Raw genomic sequence first — 11,945 nt, 5'->3', positions numbered from 1 at the left:
TTGTGTGAGCCCAGGGCCTGCTCTCTAAAGCCTCAGTTCCCTCATCACAATGAGGCTGATGGGTCCCCCTCACCCGATAAACGGCCGTGGGAAGCACACGGGTATCCTTCCTGTCTTATTTCCTCCCATCAGGTTGGCTTGCTTGTTTATAAAGTATTTGTGATGAGGGACTTTAGGTAGCATGCATCTTATTTTGCTCTCAGGAGCAAAGTAAGCCTTTGTGTCCATTTTTCTTAACTATACCATTCCTTTTGAATGTGCTTACTTGTACAGTAGGCAGGTTTCCGTTTTCACTGTTATATAAATAACACCAAGAGCTGATTAGTGCCGACAGCTTTTCCTGTATTTGGGAACATTTTCTTAGGAAGAATGTCCCTAAAGCAGAACTCCTAGGTTGGGGGGCCTCCCTAAGACCTGATTCATTTGTTTTTGTAGCTCCCAACGCAGGCTGGACACGGCTTCAGCTTCAGTCTGAAATTGGTGCCCACTCCTTCTTGTCTTATTTATCCTATGATTCTGGCCCCAGATCTTTCACCCGCTGAATCAACAGACACAGATATCAGCCTGGCCTTTCTGCTGCTTGGTTTTCATGGGCCTTTTCTTGCTGCCTGCTTGATATTGCACAGTTTAGTGACTGCCAGGAGACTTCCCGAGCTCTCTGCCACTTATAGGTCCAGAGCCTGGGACCAACTGGGCAGTCCAGGGCCAGCATGATGGTAAAGAGGTGTAAGAGGGCAGAGGTAGATGGGGGCCGGGGCTTGTTGGCCAAGAGTTTGAATTTTACTGTCATAGGAAGCCTTGGATGTCATCAGGTTTTTGTTATAAGAAGACAAATGGCCAATGGCAAGAGTGGAAGCCCAGAGGCAGGAGCACTGACCAGAAAGGCCTGTGGGAGTAGCTTTTAGGATGAAAACCGTCACATATCGCTGTAGGAGGAACAGAGCAGGTACTCCGTTACAGGAGTCTACATAGGGAAGGTCTCCCCTCTCTCGTGGAGGGAAGGGAAAGTTGGTTTCTGCCCTTCCACGCCATTTGTAGGTGATTCTGGTGGGGGTGGGGGGTGACTGAATGATGGAAGTGGCCCTTTGGTGACTGCGCAGGAAGGAAGTCCTATCTCTGCGCTCTAGGGAGGAGCAGACGTCAGTCCCCAACAGTGGCTGGTTGGGGGGCGTCGGCCTCCGGGTCATCTCTCACCAGTTCCCTCTCGCGTTCTTTGATGACAATTACGTTTTCTCCACCTTACGTAAAGCGCTGTACACTCAGTTTCGAGACAAGTCCCCCCACCTCTTCTTCCGTGCGGCTCGCCGCAGCACCTGCCCGCTCACCTAAGAGCACCTTGGGCGTCCGCCGCAGGCGTCGCCATCGCCTGGCGGCAGGCGCTTCCGGCTCCACAGAACAAGCTCCGCCCACAGTTCTGGGGCCTCGGCCCCAGGGCTGTCATTTGGGACTCCGCCCCTAGATGGGCGGAGCCTCTGCCTAGTGCTCTGGGCGCACGCGCGGCCTGCCTCGTCCGCGACTGCGACTCGCCGGAGCCCACGTCCTTCCGGGGGCGCGCGCGCCGGTGCGGGTGCGTGCGTGAGCGTGCGCGCCCCCGCCTCTGCCGGTACTGCTCCCGCGCCCTCTGCCGCTGCCCCCGCCGCTGCCGCCGACGCCCGGGGTCCCCGAGGTGCAGCCCCGGCTGAGGAGCGCGTCGGCCGGCTGCCCAGCAGCGTCGCGGAGCGGAGCCGCGGAGTCGCGGAGCCGCGGAGTCGGCGGGCGGGCGGGTGGACGGGCGCGCGGACAGGTGAGCTCGCGGCGGGCCCAGCGGGCCTCGCGTCAGACGCGGTGGGTGGCGGGCGCGGGGCGAGGCTGTGGCGGGGCTGTGCGGGGGCCTCGGAATGAAGTCGGGGGGCGGCCGGGTGTGATGGGGACCTCGGGGCGCTGGGCGGCGCGCCCGCAGCCGGAAATGGCGGCGACCCTCGCTCCGGGCCGGGGCGCGGGGTCTGCGGGGAGGAGCTTCCCCGGAGCGCTGCTGCGGCGGGGGCCGGTGGGCGCTGCGGTTTGGACAGAGACCCGGCGGCGGGGCGACCCCCGGGCGGGCGGAAAGGTGCGCCCACCGCGGGGGCCGGCGCCGCGCGTGTCTTTGTCAGGGTCGACCCGCGGGGTCTGCGCCCTCCGGAGCACGCGGGGGTGCCGCTGGGTGCGCGAGGTGCGGCGTGCGCTCGTCGGTCCCCCGAGCGGGCCTGCGTTCGCGCGTGGGTGGGGCCGCACTCCGGGGGTCGCGCGGGTCGGTGCGCTGCGCCGCCAGGCCATCCCGGTTCTTCCAGGTCGCGGCGACCGCGCAGCCTTCTCTCTCCGCTCCAGCTGTCCCCGTGACTAGAGGGTCTTTGCCTGCCTGTGTGTTAATGTCCGTGCGGTGGCGGATTAAGGAGTGCCTCTTCCATGTGCCCGAGTGGTGATTTCTCAAAATTCACTCAGTTGTGTCACACAGGGAAAGGAAGCAAAAGTTTCCGGTTCTATTCTTTTTCTGTTCCTAGGTTTAGGCTTGACGGGGCGTTTTAACCAGCCGGTCATAACCTAATCGGTGCTGTGTTTGGATTGTTAGACACCTTTTCCTGACTGAGTTGTCTGTTTAAAAACCGTCTTGATGACAAGATCATCAAATCAAAAAGTGGCCTTATCTGTTACCATGGTTGCGCAAAGGCGAAGCTAGCCAGAGGACCTGTGTTCATTTACTTGGCTTTTCTCTTGTTAAATGTGCTGAATTTCAGGATTGAGGAATGTGTCAGATGGGAGATGAGATGAGAAGCCTTTGGGAGATGTCATACTGGACTGTTCTCCGTTCACCTGTGTCGCGGTATTAGGACTCGATAGCATGGCTGGCCGGCTGTGTAGCAGACGTGCCTGGGAGGTGCAGACGGCATTGTCTCCCAGCGGTCATTGTGGGTGGTGATCGTGTACCAGCACTGGACTCCGGGAGATGAGTGTTACAGGGCGCCTTCGGCCATGGTGAAAGCAGAGTGTTGGAGGGGTTGTGTGCTGAGCAGACACTGGGGCGTGTGGGGGAGACTGTGAGCCTCTGTGGCCTCTGGATGACAACCCCTGTTGGGCCATCCCCACCCTTGTGTGGCCTGTCTCCTGACTCACTGCCCCCTCCTGTTTGCTGCGCTCTGAGCAAACACACATGCTGGTTTCAGGTCTGCCCGGAACACTCCACTTCCTCACCCCCATGCTCCCTGAGGCCAGGCCTTCCCTGAATACTCTCTCTCAAATTTCAGTCTGCTGCCTCCTGTTTCCTGTCTCCCTTCCCTGATTTCCCACAGCACCTAATTGTTTTAATGTCCTATTTAATATACGTGTTTGTTACACTTACTATCTTACTATGAGGTAAGGTCCATGGAGAGACTTTTCTGTGCAAAGAGCAGTTGCTGGCAATACTGTGTGTCCAGTAAATACTTGTTGAGTAAATGAAAGCTACGAGCCTACTGACAGCTGGGTGATACGATGACTTTGTCATTTGGAAGTCATCGTGGGTGAGTACTGAGCACTGAGGGGTACTGGGTTCCGAGGGAGGTCTGTGGCAAGTCGCCTGCCCTTTGGGCGCAGACAGCCAGTTACCAGGCAGATCAGAGGTGCTTGGGACCTCCCTGTGAGTCTTTCAAAATAATGATTATTCCAAAATAATAAAGCTTTTAAAGTCAGATCTCCAGTGGTGATAATGCTTTCAGAAATTTTGTGTTTGGTTATCCCCCCAAAAAAAACACAAAATCCCACATGCTGGTCTTAATACCGGGTGACATGGGTTGGTTAAGTGGAGGGAGGGGGAGTAATCTGTTGGAAAGTGAGCTGTTGTCACTGTGCTGCTGTGACGGAGCCAAACTGGGTCCTGCTTTGTGACTGAAGGACTCTGGGGTCGTGTCTGGAACCTTCACCTCGTGCCCACCTTAGCTCCGAGCGGGTAGGTGGGTGTTCCTGTGATGCTCAGGCGGCTCTTAATGTCCGGGGCTTCAATTTCTGCACCACCTTTGTCCTTGAGTCCCCTCACTTGCAGAGGGTGGGTGCCACTGTGCTCAGTTGTGAGGTACCCTGGAGACCAGTGCCTGCTCACTCTCAGACCTAGGGCTTGAATTCGGGCCTCCTGTACTGGTCCCTGTCTGACCGCCTACTTGACGCCATCATGCAGAATCCCATAGCCAGCTGCTGACCCAGATATGAGGGGCTCTCGGTCCTGGGGTGTAGCAGGCGTTCAGCAGTGTTCATTGAATGAATGACTAAAATGCAGTGAGCCTAGAGGTCAAGATAAGGCCTGTAACATGGGAGTTTCCTTCTAGAGTCATGGTATGCACACATACCGCCCTTGGAAAATGCCTGCCCCTTCCTGTAAAGTGCACGGGACAGGGCTGGAGCGTGCAATGCCGTAGGCAAACCAGACCTCAGCCACGACGGCAGCCGCTTTTCCAGTACGGAAACAGACCCCGCTGCCTCCGGGGGACGGATTCTTGCACAACAAGTAGGGGAGACTCCTACTCTTGCTGGTGCCCTGCCTGGTGAGTGCCGTCTGCTTGTCAGTGGAAACGGCGGCACCCCTGGGATGAACCGAAGGGTTAGAGTAGTGCGTTTGGGGGCCGCAGACACCTCCTGCTCTGTCCTAGTGCTCCCCGTGTGTCCGTGGGGTCCGTGCCAGGCTTTCCTTCCCGAAAGAGGACAAGCAGCACTAAAAGGAGGGTCATGGCACTTGCCTTGCCTGCCTGGAGGGGGGCGGGGTACAGGAGATGACAAGTGGAGAGCTATCTGGTCAACAGAGATGCTGAAAAGTGAGAAAACGCTACCCCTCCCTTACCAGAGGGAATTGCTGTGCCTTTGCTGCCCGCCTCCTGGCCTGGCACCAGGGCCAGCTCGATGAGAATGACATGCTCAGGCGGGATTAGCCCGAGTCTGCTGTCCGGCACCCGAGGTTTAGGGATTACATTCCCCAACAGCCTTTCCTTCAGATTTGTGTTTTGTCCTCTGCGTTCGCTTTGTTTGAGTAGTGTCAGTGAAATAATGCATTCCGCCCCGCTTCTTGGTTCTGGCAGATATTTAATAAATTTAGGTCCTCAGCAAATGAAAATAGTCTTAAATTTTAAGAATTTTGCAAACGCATTGGTAGTTAACACTGAAATTGCAGAAATGAAGTGTAGCATCTCATTCTCTAAAGAAGGAAGTCGGGAGTGAGACCGGCTTTGGGGGTCAGTGAAAATGGCGTCCTAAGCAGTTTGCTTTTCAGGACTGGTCTGTATGCATTAAAGTTTCACTTGATTCCACAGTCATTCTGCATTGTACAGGTATCTGCGTGAATGGGTTTTAAAACAGTTGTGTGGTGGAAACCTTTGTATGTTAAACCTGACTAATATTTTTAAGTGGCGTGATCACTGTTAGTTGTCGTGACTATTCCTTGAATTATGACTGTGAGTGAACCTTATCCGTCGTCACGGGTTATTTGTAACTTTATCGTCCTTTTAATTTGTCTACATTGGACGTGTATGGCCAGCAAACATGGTGTTTTACAAGACAAAAGGTACAGTCATTTGGTGTCTCCATTGCTGTTGCGGAGGAATTCTGTACAAACTGATTGTAAAGCTGCAGCTGGGAATGCTGCCGGGCCACCCGGTCGCTGTGCGCTCCTGGCTGGCTGTGCGGTGGCCGGCCCGTTTCTCAGAGCTCTCCCAGCCCTGTGCCTGTTTTTGTCACTGGGTGCAGTGACAGATCTCCTGTCTTGTTCTAACCCCGCGTTCCTCCAGGGTCTGAGGCCCAAGGACACAGGTGACTGTGGGTTCCTGGCGGACAGTGCCCTTTGGGAAGAAGCTGTCGGCGTCGGACAGGAGTGACCCCCGCCCTGCAGAGCAGTGGCTGCCTCCGCCTGACTTTTAGTTTTTAGTTCTGCTTTTGGAAGGGATTTAGCAAACGTGTAGTTTTTAGCTAGGCAGTCCCATTTAATTTTTCTTTATTAAGTAGCAGTGTTAAATGTATTGTGAGAGGGTTTCGCTAAGATAAATAGTGGAAAATTCTGGATCAGAGAGTACAGACGTTATGATTTTTGTCATCTATTACAAGTTTATGTTCTGTCAGTGTGTGTCTTTTTCCCACCCATATGGGATTTTACCACTTTACATCTTGGTCGTCATTAAGCTGCTGCTGTGGTGTTTGATGTTAAAATCTGAGGTTTTTCCAGTTGCAATAAAATTTGCTGTGTCCTCTAAAATAGGAACTTAGTTATAAGTAAAATAAAAAGGTTAGTCATAAATGAATTTTTTTAAATGCATGAAACCAGTCAACATCCCTTTTTTAAGTTGACTAAAACAGAAGTTGTGTTCTGGATAATGGCTTTTACTGGACTGTATTCATCTTCTATTTTGGATCACATGCGAAGTTCAGATTTTGAGGCATCTAATGGTCCTGTTTCATTTTGTGATGAAACTAGAAAGTCTACAGTTACGGATGACGGTTATCTGTGAGGTATTTCTTAACCAGTGCCAGTTAAGTTGCTCTCTGTTTGAACCAGCAGGTTTCTCATGAAGTTCACTTAGAGGATGCCCCTCCCCCATAGGAAACCCTCTGAAATGACCCAGCCTGTGTTTGTGAAGGGCCAGGGTGACTCAGCGCACTTGTGCCGTGTCCTCAGAGCAGCCTTGCAGGGTAGCTGTTAACCCAGTTTATAGATAAGGAAACTGAGGGTCACTGTGTTTTCTCCAGTATACAGGTGTGGTTGAATGCCTAAAGGTGTGATTGAATACACACAAATACACTGTCACGCGTGTTAAAGTGACAACACAGGATTTACACCTCTCAGAGTGCCGTTTCTGTTGGTGCTGGTTTCTCCTGCCTCGCCACCAGGTTGGCTGATCCTGACTGACTGTCACCAGCCGCACCCTTTGCTCCCTGGCACGTAGTGTTCATGTGGCACCCATCCTTGCCTCATGCGCGTGTCCCTGCTGTCACTTTATGAAACGCCCCATGCAAGGGGAGCTGTGGCCCATCCTCTGAGGGTCTGTTGGCGGTTGGCGGCCATGTGGTCTGGCTCTGACTACATGTGCTCAGGCCAGTGAGTTGAGCTGCAAACAGGTGGGAGTGGCACAGCCTGGCACCCGACCCGCTCTGGTTTGGGGAGATGCTGTGCTTGGTGCCTTTTCCTGTGGCCTATCTCAGGCTGTCATAGTCGCAGTATATTGTGAAGCAGAGCTGGGGAGATACACGGCCTCTGCCCTGTCCTCGCTCCAGAACGGCCATCCAGCTGCTGGACGGCTCATCTTCTTGGTGGTGGTGGCCCCGGGTGGTCCCAGAGCGTGACTAGTGGACAGCACTTAGTCAGCCTCACTGAATTAGATGGCAGCCCTTAAAGGCTTGAAGGTAGGTCTCCCCGAGAAGGAATGTGTGCAGCAGTAGTTAATACTAGTGTTCCAGCGAACAGTTAAATAAATTATAACCAGCTTAACTTCGACTCAGCATTATACACTTGGTCTATATGTGTGTTTATTTTTGTTTAAAAAATAAGGGGAGGGCTGATACAGTGCCGTGCTCAGGTAAGACTTAATGTGCAAGAAGGCCAGTTGTGGGGCTCAGGAAGACGTGCCCCCGTTTGTGAAACGGGTGCCGAGAAGCATGCCGGACTCAGTGTGCAGCCCTTGCCGAGCTCAGTGGCCTCGAGTGGACTGCTCCACGTCCTGGGCCTCCCTCGGCCTTGTCGTCGGGGAAGCGGAGGTCTTGGTGAAGGCTGCTTGCTGCTGTCCCCTGTGTACCTGGCACTGTCATAAGCACTTGACACGCTCCCTCCCAGACACCGTGCGAGACGGTCTCCATCCCCACTGGGCAATGGAGACGTGGAGGTGTCCACTAACTCGCCCCGTCACGGGGCCCAGCAGGTGACCCCAGAGCTGCCCACCCACCCCCACTGGACTGGCAGCCCGAGCAGCAGACTTCTGGGCACGCTCAGTGGGTCCAGGGCACGTGTGCCCCTCCGTGCCTGCCGTGGTAGGAGCTCCCTGAATTGTAGCGCAGTGTTGGCAAATTGCAGCAGTGATCACGACTTGTCACCGTTGTACTGCTTTCCGTTTTCACACCCACCACCTCTGACACCAGGCGTCTCACAGTTGGCTTGTCATGATGTAATTGGCACCTTATACTTGGCTGCATACGAGGTTTGAGGAATAGTTTGATCTGGTCGTGGTCACGGGCAGGCAGTCGCTTGGAAGCCAGTCTGTCTGCTTCTCCAGAGGCCATCACCATGTGGGACACAGCCAGCCGCCTCCCCCGGGGACGTGTGCACCCAGGCGGGGCGGTGGTGTTGGGACCAGCAGCTGTGTTTCGGGTGTGTACCTCGTGGAGACGCAGAAGACATGCTGCCTCATCTGTCGCATGTTATGAACGCTTCCCCCACGGGTGTGTCTCGAGCTTCCGTTCTGGAGTCAGCCCTGTTGGGGCATCCGATCCACCCTGGGGGCGGAGCTGTACGCAGGGTGGTGGGTCACTTGCTTGTCAGTGTCATGCAGTGATGGCCCTGAGCCTGGGGCTGTCCCGGAATGTTTAAACAGGCCCCTCAGCCTGCCTGTCCCGAGTGGCTGTGCTTGTGGTCGTGCGTGTGTTCACGTATTTGGAGTCGAGATGACCTGCAGATGATGAGAGCATTTCTCCCGGGGCCACTCACGAGGGCGGACTCTGTCCATCCTCAGTTCCCCCTCCTGCCAGATCCAGGTGCAGGGAGCCTGGGGAGCAGCAGGTGCCTGACGGCCTGAGACGCACACTGAGACTTTGGGTGTTGTGAGGTTGGAGCACCAGCACCCCAAGCCCAAAGCACGTCACTGTGTCGAGGGACACTTTCTCTCCCCGTTGGTTCATGTTTAGATTTGGAAATAAGGTTTTCCGGACGTCTTTGGTCATAGTGATGGTTGCGCCCTGGAATCTTCCTCTGCTGCTGTGCACAGGCGAGGCCTTGCCGGCTGCAGTGCAGTGACGGGGGGACCGGCCGTGTGTCTGTCGGCTGTGCTCTGGGGGTAGGGGTCTGAGCTGGCGCTGGGCCCTGTGTACGCGTACGAGGGATTGCAGGTGGCATCCTGCCCAAGGCCTCATTGCGTGCCGTCCGTTCCCTTCCCTGCTATTCCCACTCGATGGTGAGCAGGAAGGACCCAGAAGGCCACTGGCAAAGGGGCCAGAGGCAGCCCCCTCTGAAATGGGCTTTGAGAATGCCCGCGTCGTTTGGCCCTCCTCGGACTGAAGCTCTTAGCTGGAGTTACTTTGCTCAGCTTCTCACCTCCCTTTCCTTGGACTTACTGTTCCCTGAGCGTCGGTTCACTACACAATAACCTTACTTGGTGTCTGGACACACGTCCCTACTACGATAAAATGAATGTACATTTACCAACTGCCCTGCCAGGACCAGGGCAGTTGCTCGGTTTTACCACTGGGGAGACCACGGTTCTGGACGAGGCGCAGCCCTGGGGGGCGCTTTACGGTTCTTCCTCAAATGTCTGCAGCCAGGGGTGCCAGGCTTGGTGCTTCTGCTGGCTGTGTAATTGTGAGGGCAGAATTGGTTTTCTTTCAGTGCCGGAATCCATGGACACTCTTCTTTGTGACCAGTACAGGGTGTATTGACCGTCCCTATGCCCGGTCAGGCTGGTTGCGTCCCACACCTTGAACGTTGGTGGGGGGTCATCCCTAAAGAAGTGACCGTTTTCTTCTTTTTATTCCTCTCAGCCTCTGTTTTGAGGCTGAGCATCAGTGCTGCTTTTTATTCTCAGAATTAAGGAGGAAAGGTGAAATCTTCGGGGGTTCCTGTATTTCCAGCAACTTGAGGAATTACTTACATTTGAAATTCGTTGTAAGGTGGGAATGGAGATAACAGAAGACTGTGTGACACTTAGCATCGTCTCTTTTCTGCCTTCCACGTTTGTTGACGACTGCTTATAACTTCTTCAGATACGAGGTGTGATCAAACAATACGGTGAATGTCTAAATAAAAAAAAATTCATCACACTAAAAGACACATTTCCATTAATCCCCCTCAAAATACGCCCCCTCGCTTCAAACACACTTATCCCACTGTTCTTGCCACTTTCTGAAGCAGTTCTGGAAGTCCTCTTTCCTGAGTGTCTTTAGTTGCACTGTCATGGCTGCCTCCATGTCCTGAATCGTTTTGACTTTGGGGAAGAGCCAGAAGTCGCACGGTGCCAGAGCTGGTGAAAATGGTGGATGAGGACACCCGTAATGTTTGTATTTGACAGAAATTGCCGTGCCAGAAGCGATGTGTGATGCGGAGGCTTTCTGTTGTGATCACAAAATACAGTGACTGCTGCTGCCGAGGGCCATCCAGCGGAAAGGCAGGGATCTTCAATACGGGGAGGGGCACATCGAAACTTAGTAACAGAGTGTGACAAGTTTCAGCTTGTTCCGTGCAGTCAGTAGGCAGTGAGCTATGGTTGAAAGAAGGTGTTTCAAAGTGTGCGGTAAACATCCTCCATCATGACAATGCTCCATGTCACACATGGCTTCTGGTTGGTACACGGCAATTTCTGTCAAATCAAAACGTTACAGTGTGTCTTCATCTTATTCACTGGATCTGGCACCGTGTGACTTCTGCCTCTTCCCCAAAGTTAAAATGATTCAGGACATCGAGGCAGCCAGGACAGCACAACTAAAGACACTTACAAAAGAGGACTTCCAGAACTGCTTCAGAAAGTGGCAAGAACGATGGGATAAGTGTGTGTGAAGCGAAGGGAGTATTTTGAGGGGGATTAATGCCAATGTGTCTTTTACTGCAATACATTTTTAAAAATTTAAAATTCGCCGTATGGTTTGATCGCAGCCTGTAGTTAATTGGTGGCCAGTTCCTTCTACTGTGCGGTGTATTAACTTTTTTATTTTGGAGTAGATGATAACTTCAGAGTTAGACATGCTGGGCTTCTGAGCCTTTTCACTGTTCTCAGTCTGTCCCCAGCACTGGTGGTAGCTGGCCCCCTTCCTGGGGCATGTGCTCAAGGCTCACCTGCTTTTTTTTTTTTTTAAGTTTATTGGGGTGACAATTGTTAGTAAAGTTACATAGGTTTCAGGTGTGCGATTCTGTATCACATCGTCTATAAATCCCATTGTGTGTTTACCACCCAGAGTCAGTTCTCCTTCCATCACCAGATATTAGACCACCTGCTTCTTGAGTGCCCTTTGGCCACTGGTTCTTTGCAGATTTTAGATGAAGATTGCTCTAAGGATTAGAATTCAGCTGTCTTCAGAGCAGATTTTTAGTGTTTTTATTTTTAGCCATTTTTCTTGTGTGGGGCTGGGTCCAGTGTGTCTGAGGAAAGCGGCAGGACCTTCCCAGACTCCCCCACCTTCTCTCCCCCACCAGAGGTGTTTTGCTGCTCACTTGCATCTCACCAGCCACTGTTTCCCAACCTTCACCTGACGGATTACATGCACCTTCTGTCCTGAGCTGAAGCAGCGTGTGGCACCTTTGTTCTCTTTTCGCAGTATGACAGCCACCCTGGTGGCCCTTGGGTGCCTCCCTTGGTCTGTGTGACGTCACTGTGTCGTGCTCCATCAGCAACACACATCGTCTGCCGCCTCTAACTTGAGTGTCCTTGACTATGTCGTCCCTTCCCTCTTCCTCTTCCTCTGAGTGTTGTAGGTTCTACCTTTGCACTGAGGCAGAGAAATTTGTGTTGTTTTGTGACCATAAAGTTGCTTGTCTCTAAGTTTATTGCTGAAGATCCATAGAATGATTACATTGTTTCCACATGTGGAAACAATGTTTAGTATAGGACCAAGGTCCCTGCTCTGATTACATTGTCTTGCTAGAGGGCGCCCTCTCTGCTCAGGCTTCCTCATAGCCTTTTCCTTACACTTAGCCTTTTTCTTCCTAGCTTCTGTAGCTTCAGACTGTGTGTCATATGCGTACAGTGTGTTATCTTTGTGGCCTGGAACTTTCCTGTGAGCGTTCTGTT

The 11,945-nt window shown here is 53.2% G+C and overlaps 1 protein-coding gene across 3 annotated transcripts in view; it reads left to right on the top strand.

The window, feature by feature from the left end:
- Nucleotides 1-1,583: 1,583 nt before the first annotated feature.
- The window catches only part of DNAJC5 (DnaJ heat shock protein family (Hsp40) member C5), a 31,296-nt gene continuing 20,934 nt past the window's right edge, over nucleotides 1,584-11,945 (top strand). The window contains exon 1 of one of the 3 annotated variants that reach the window (XR_004421771.1): nucleotides 1,584-1,783. The gene's annotated coding sequence lies outside the window, so the exon portion shown is untranslated. Of the gene's footprint in view, nucleotides 1,784-1,809; nucleotides 1,825-11,945 lie in introns of those variants that run through there. The other 2 variants (XM_033094307.1, XM_033094308.1) reach the window with 2 other exon arrangements.

Source organism: Rhinolophus ferrumequinum, chromosome 23 (genome assembly GCF_004115265.2).
Source record: "Rhinolophus ferrumequinum isolate MPI-CBG mRhiFer1 chromosome 23, mRhiFer1_v1.p, whole genome shotgun sequence".
NCBI classification, from domain to species: Eukaryota; Metazoa; Chordata; class Mammalia; order Chiroptera; family Rhinolophidae; genus Rhinolophus; species Rhinolophus ferrumequinum.
The sequence above is the reverse complement of the archived record's forward strand: the minus strand, read 5'-3'. Positions and strand labels throughout refer to the sequence as shown.